This window comes from Mustela nigripes, chromosome 18, assembly GCF_022355385.1.
Source record: "Mustela nigripes isolate SB6536 chromosome 18, MUSNIG.SB6536, whole genome shotgun sequence".
In the NCBI taxonomy this organism is placed as follows: domain Eukaryota; kingdom Metazoa; phylum Chordata; class Mammalia; order Carnivora; family Mustelidae; genus Mustela; species Mustela nigripes.
The window spans coordinates 28,318,593-28,324,484 of NC_081574.1; the positions used below are offsets into that span (position 1 = coordinate 28,318,593).

The 5,892-nt window shown below is 40.1% G+C and overlaps 1 pseudogene; it reads left to right on the forward strand.

The window, feature by feature from the left end:
* LOC132006435 (RNA-binding protein EWS-like) overlaps nt 1-2,295 on the forward strand; it is a 4,292-nt pseudogene extending 1,997 nt beyond the window's left edge.
* Nucleotides 2,296-5,892: the final 3,597 nt, after the last annotated feature.

Consider the following 5,892-nt stretch of genomic DNA (forward strand, 5'->3'; position numbering starts at 1 on the left):
TGAGGGTTGCTGGGGGGAGGGGGGTTGGGAGAAGGGGGTTGGGGTTATGGACATTGGGGAGGGTATGTGCTTTGGTGAGTGCTGTGAAGTGTGTAAACCTGGTGATTCACAGACCTGTACCCCTGGGGATAAAAATATATGTTTATAAAAAATAAAAAAATTAAAAAAAAAGAAAGAAAAATTTTTAAATATTGTCATAATTTTTAAAATAATAGTAAATAAAGGTAGTAGTAGCAATTATGAATAATTAGTTCATTATAATAATGATAGCAATGATAATGATGAAAAAATTATATCAGGAGAGGAAGAGAGAATTTTTACCTGAGAATGTAGATAACCAGATCTCATGGAGTTTGGATGGTAGAGTCCATATAGAGTCTATTTCTTCATTTATTCTTAATTTCTATCAAATCAGAAAGACCTAACTTAAAAGTCATTGTGGGAATGAAAGGGAAGGAGAGAAAGTGGTACCAAGGATTCCAGACCCTACAGCCAAGCTGCAGCCAAGCATAGCTATAGTGCTTCCTCCATCCAACCCACTCCAGGATATGCACAGACCCCCCAGGCATGTGGGCAGAAAAGTTATAGAACCTATGGACATTCCACTGATGTCAGCTATCCCCAGGTTCAGACCACTGTGATCTATGGGCAGACCACCTGTACAACTTCTTACAGGCAACCTCCTACTGGTTATATTAGTCCAACTACCCTCCAGGCAGATAGTCAGCCTATCCAGGTGTATGACACTCATGCTCAAGATACCACCACTGCTGTGCTCCCTACCACCCAGGCCTCCTATACAACGCATACCCTACCTATGGACAGCAGCTGGCAGCTACTACACCTACACCACCACAGGATGGTAACAAATCTGCTGAGATGAGTCAATCTCAATCTAATTAGGGGGTTACAACTAGCCCAGCCTAGGATACAGGCAGAGTAACTATAGTTATCCCCAGGTACCGGAGAGTTACCCTGTGCAGCCAGTCATGGCACCACCATCGCATCCTCCTACTAGCTGTTCCTCTACACAGCTGACTAGTTATCATCAGAGCAGTTACTCTCAGCAGAACACCCATGGCCTGGTGAGTGGCTATAGGAGACTAACTATGGTCCACAAAGCAACAGTGGGCAGCAGCTAATCACCCATCCCTGGCGAACTGGATCTTCCAGTGCAGTGGCTACAGACAGCAGAGTTCGTTCTGACAGGAGCACCCTACTAGCATGGGTATCTATGGGCCAAAGTCTGGAGGATTTTCTGCTCCAGATAACTGGAGCATGAGTGGCCATGACAAGTGGGGCAGGGGAAGGGGTTGTTGATTGTGGAGGCATGAGCAGAGCTGGGTGGGAAGGAGGATGTGGTGAAATGGGTGGTGGAGAGTGAGGTGGCTTCAACAGGCCTGATGGCTTCATGGATGAAGGACCTGGTCTTGATCTAGACCCATCTATAGATCCAGATAAAGACTCTGACACTGGTACAATTTATGTGCAAGGCTCAAATGGAAGTGTGACTCTAGATAATCTGGCTTTAAGCAGTATGGAGTTATTAAGGTGAACAAGAGACTTGGACAGCCCATGACCCATAGCTACTTGAACAAGGAAACAGGAAAGCCAAGAAGCTATGCTACAGCATTCTACAAAGACCCACCAACTGCCAAGTCTATCTTGGACTGGTTGGATGGGAACCATCCAACCACGTTTTTCTTGCTTGGAAGAAGCCTCTGATACAGAGCATGTGGGCTGGTATGACTCCCCATGAGGGTAATGGGATGTCACTACTACTTCATGGAGGTCTGGGGAGCCCAGAAGGTCACATGGGAGGCTGTGGATGTGACAGAGATGGCTTCACCTCAAGAGAGCCCCAGGATTCCTGAGGAAATCCATCTGGAGAAAGATACAACCAACACCAGGCTGGAGACTGGAGTGCCCCTGTTCAGGGTATGGAGACCAGGACTTCACCTGGAGAATAGAATGCAACCAGTGTAAGGCTCTAAAGCCTGAAGGCTTCCTTCCACCACCCTTTCTACCCTTGGGCAGTGATCTTGGCAGAGTGAGCCCTGACGGCATGTGGGGAAGAAGAGGCAGCCTCGTGGACTACTGTGGTCCCCATTGAATGTTCCAAAGTGGCTTCCATGGTGGCTGGGGCAAGGACCCAGGTGGCTTTAGTGGAGGAAGACAAGGTGGCCCTGATGAGCCCCCTGAACCTTCGATGAACAGATGGGACAAAGAAGAGGCGGGTGTGGAGGACTTATAAAAATGGGTGAAGACAAGCACTATCAGGGACACAGAGACTGACCCTACCAGACACACAGACCCCGTGGAGCTGCATTGACTACTAGACTTATTTTTTAAGCCAGAAATGTTTTCAATTTATAATAACATATAATGTTGACCACATTATGATTATCCCTTGTCTGTACTTCAGTATTTTTCACCATTTGTGATGAAAGCTTAAAACAAGTTAAACAGTATTTAAAAAAAAAAAAAGTCTTTGTGAAGAGCAGGGTTCAGGAATGTGAAGATTTAGAAATTATGGAGACTTTTCACTGTAGACACCCAGTGCCCTATCAGGAACTAATTAGGTTGAGGCTGTGCCCTTCTCAAAAGCAGCCAGAATGTTGAATTCATCAACAAAGAAGATAACTGATGAGTGGATTTCTAATGAATTTTTTGGTGGATTTGTTTGTGATCATTATTTTATTATATTCATTTGTGGCATTAAGAATATCTTTAAGTAGTAAGGAATAAACTCTTGTCAACTAATCTGTTTATATCAAAATTCACTCTTTTTAAGAACGTTTCCTCTCTCTTCCTAAATGTTAAAAATGATGTCTTTGAAGTAATAGATTCAGGAGCCTCCAGATACAGAATATACCACTTAGATAAGGCATTGGAAATTAAAGAAATCTTTTTTACTGGATTTTTTTTTCACTTATCATTTCATTTGAAGATCTTTATTCTTGACAGCTAGAGCTCTTGAGTAGGAAGAAACAGAATCTTCTGTTCTCAACCCGTTTTCTTGCACAGCATGTTGGAAATTCTTGGCCACGATCTGGTCATACTTGTAGCTTTTCTTATTTCCTTCAAACTTCAGTCAAGTTCAGGAGGCACACTTGCATTGGCAGCTGTGAATAAAGCAGTGCTGGATTGCCCAGAGGTGCAATTTATGTCATTCAGGTGACGATATCCTTGTTGCACGTATTGATGGTACTCAGTCAATAACAATCCTAACGTGCTGTTTATCTACACAAAGGCTTACAAAATTACTAACAATCAAGAAATCTCTTCCCTCCTCGCATAGTTTTTAGTGATAAATAATTATCAATCATGTTTCCTTTTACACATGTGATCTCTGTCTCTGATTTTTTATAACTCTGAAGAAAATTAACCTGCTAATAAAGACATAACAATAAATAGTAAATGTTCTTTCACATTGTATTCCACTGACTTACGCGTATTGTAACAGTTTCATAAATGATTTTGTGATTGGTTTATTCTGGTTTTCTCTGTAATGTGACTAATTGTCACTGGATTTATTTGCAACTTTGTATGATCCCTCTTTTTTGGTTTCTTCTCTGCTTTTGGTGTGGAGACTCAGCAATATCTTATGTTAAAACTTTTGCTTTTCGGGCACCTGGGTGGCTCAGTGGGTTAAGCCGCTGCCTTCGGCTCAGGTCATGATCTCAGGGTCCTGGGATCGAGTCCCGCATCGGGCTCTCTGCTCAGCAGGGAGCCTGCTTCCTCCTCTCTCTCTCTGCCTGCCTCTCTGCCTACTTGTAATCTCTCTCTGTCAAATAAATAAATAAAATCTTAAAAAAAAAAAAAAACTTTTGCTTTTCACTTGTCTTAGAAAAACTTGATAGATATACTTGAACTCTGCCTTGAAAATTAAAAGAAAGCTTCAGTGACTTCACACCACTACTTGACAACTTTTTGCAGCAGGCAACACACTGAGAACCAGGGATGAAGGACAGCCAGTCCCCAAAGTCCAATCTTGAGATTTTTATCATTCTACTTCATGTTTGCAGTTTTCCTTTTGTGTTGCTTATGAAAATGATGCATTGTGGAGAACTTTGTTCTGCACACAGATTCACTATGCACTTTGACAAATTTATGTCATAGTGTATCATTTACAAGACCACTTTCATATTTTACTACTTTTGTATGTTCAGTGGATTAATTTTAATCCATTGGTTCATTTTGTGTATTGGCACTATTAAACACAGTAAAGCAGTTACAAGAAAAAAAATACACAGTAATCACATATAGACACTACTAAGCAAATTTTGTGAAAATGAGTCAGCTGAAATGAATAGCTCCTTCTTTGCCAGATGTTACCAAAGACAGTCAATCTGCATGTTCCATGTATGTGAGTTATTTTAAATATAAGAGATATTAAGGATCATGATACATTTTTATGAGAATCCTAACTCCTCTTACATAACTCTATGTTAGACTATTGGCAACAACTAGTTTTTCCAAAAGTCTCACATTTAAAAAGGTGCCTTAAAAATTAAATAAATTTATTTTAAAAATTGGTGCCCTCTTGTCCCTTGGCTTGTATTATTTTATCATTACTATCCTTAAACCCTAAAACAAACAAAAAACCTTTCAGTGGCTCTGATAGCCTCTGTGATAAAATCAGAACTCCTTAGCATGACATTTCCAACGTCTCCCCAAAGGGTCTCCATTTTACCTGCTCAGATTTCTGTCATATCCCCACAGATTCGCCCATGTCTCATAGCCAGAATGTCTGCTGAAAGCTGGTTAACTTTTTTATTGTTTAAGGCAGTTGTTCAGAATCCTTCTGTTCTTTCCTTGTCCTGCATGCCAGAACTTGTTTGCACAAATGGACCAGAAATCTTGGCTTTATTCTCTACTGGACAGCTCAGGTTCTTACGTGTGAATGGAAGGTGGGAGGAATAAAGGCACATTTAAAACCTATTTTCAAACCATGTCTCCATTATTTGTTCTGTGAACCATTTTTTCTAACTAGTTTTACTCGTTGCTTTTCCAATTATCCCATTTGCTTTCTTGTTTCAACTCATATTTACATCATTCTAATCATCAGAACAGCTTTCTCTCTTGTCTACCTTGAAGTATTTCGACTCCTAATGCTTTTCTCACCTCTTGTAATAAAATCTTATTTACCAACCTTGTCTGAAATGCCTTTTTCTCTCTATGATTTCTATTGATATTGCTCTCTTCACCTAGTTAATAGGTTGCTTTGAGTCAGTGGGTTGTTCTGGAAAATATACTTAAATTGTTTATAAGCCTTCAATTTCAATGATTGTCCATTGCCCCAAACTAGATTATAAGTGCCTGGAGGGAAAATATTGGCTTACACATCTATGCATCAACTCTAGAGCTTTGTCACACTGTGAGATTAGCAAATGTTGTGTTTGAATAACCCTGCTTCCCAAGATTTCCCCAGACACATAAACTAGATGTGAGAATTTAAGGCAAACATACATCTAACTAAAGAATTCTATCTAAAACTTTTCATTCATTCTTTATAGCTTCCCCGTCATCTGGTTTGAATCTGGGGCATTTTAATTTATCTATTTATTTAAGAAATGCTAATTTAGTATACACTGTGTCTCTCTTCTATACATTTTACAGGTGTTATCTCATTTAATTTTTTAGACAACCCCCTGCAGTAGATACTATTATCCCTATTTTACTTAGAAGGGAACTGAATTACTGAGAAGTAACTTGGCTAAGGTCACAGCATTCATCCGTTATGGAGTCAAGATTCAAGCCTACATTTTTAACCACTGTGCTCTCAAAATTTAGGCAATAGCTTTCTCTAAAAAATAGGCTTCCTCTCTTTATGGCATTCCTAGAGGCTGGATATTAAATCACTTAAAGAAAATAACTATCTGCATTTTA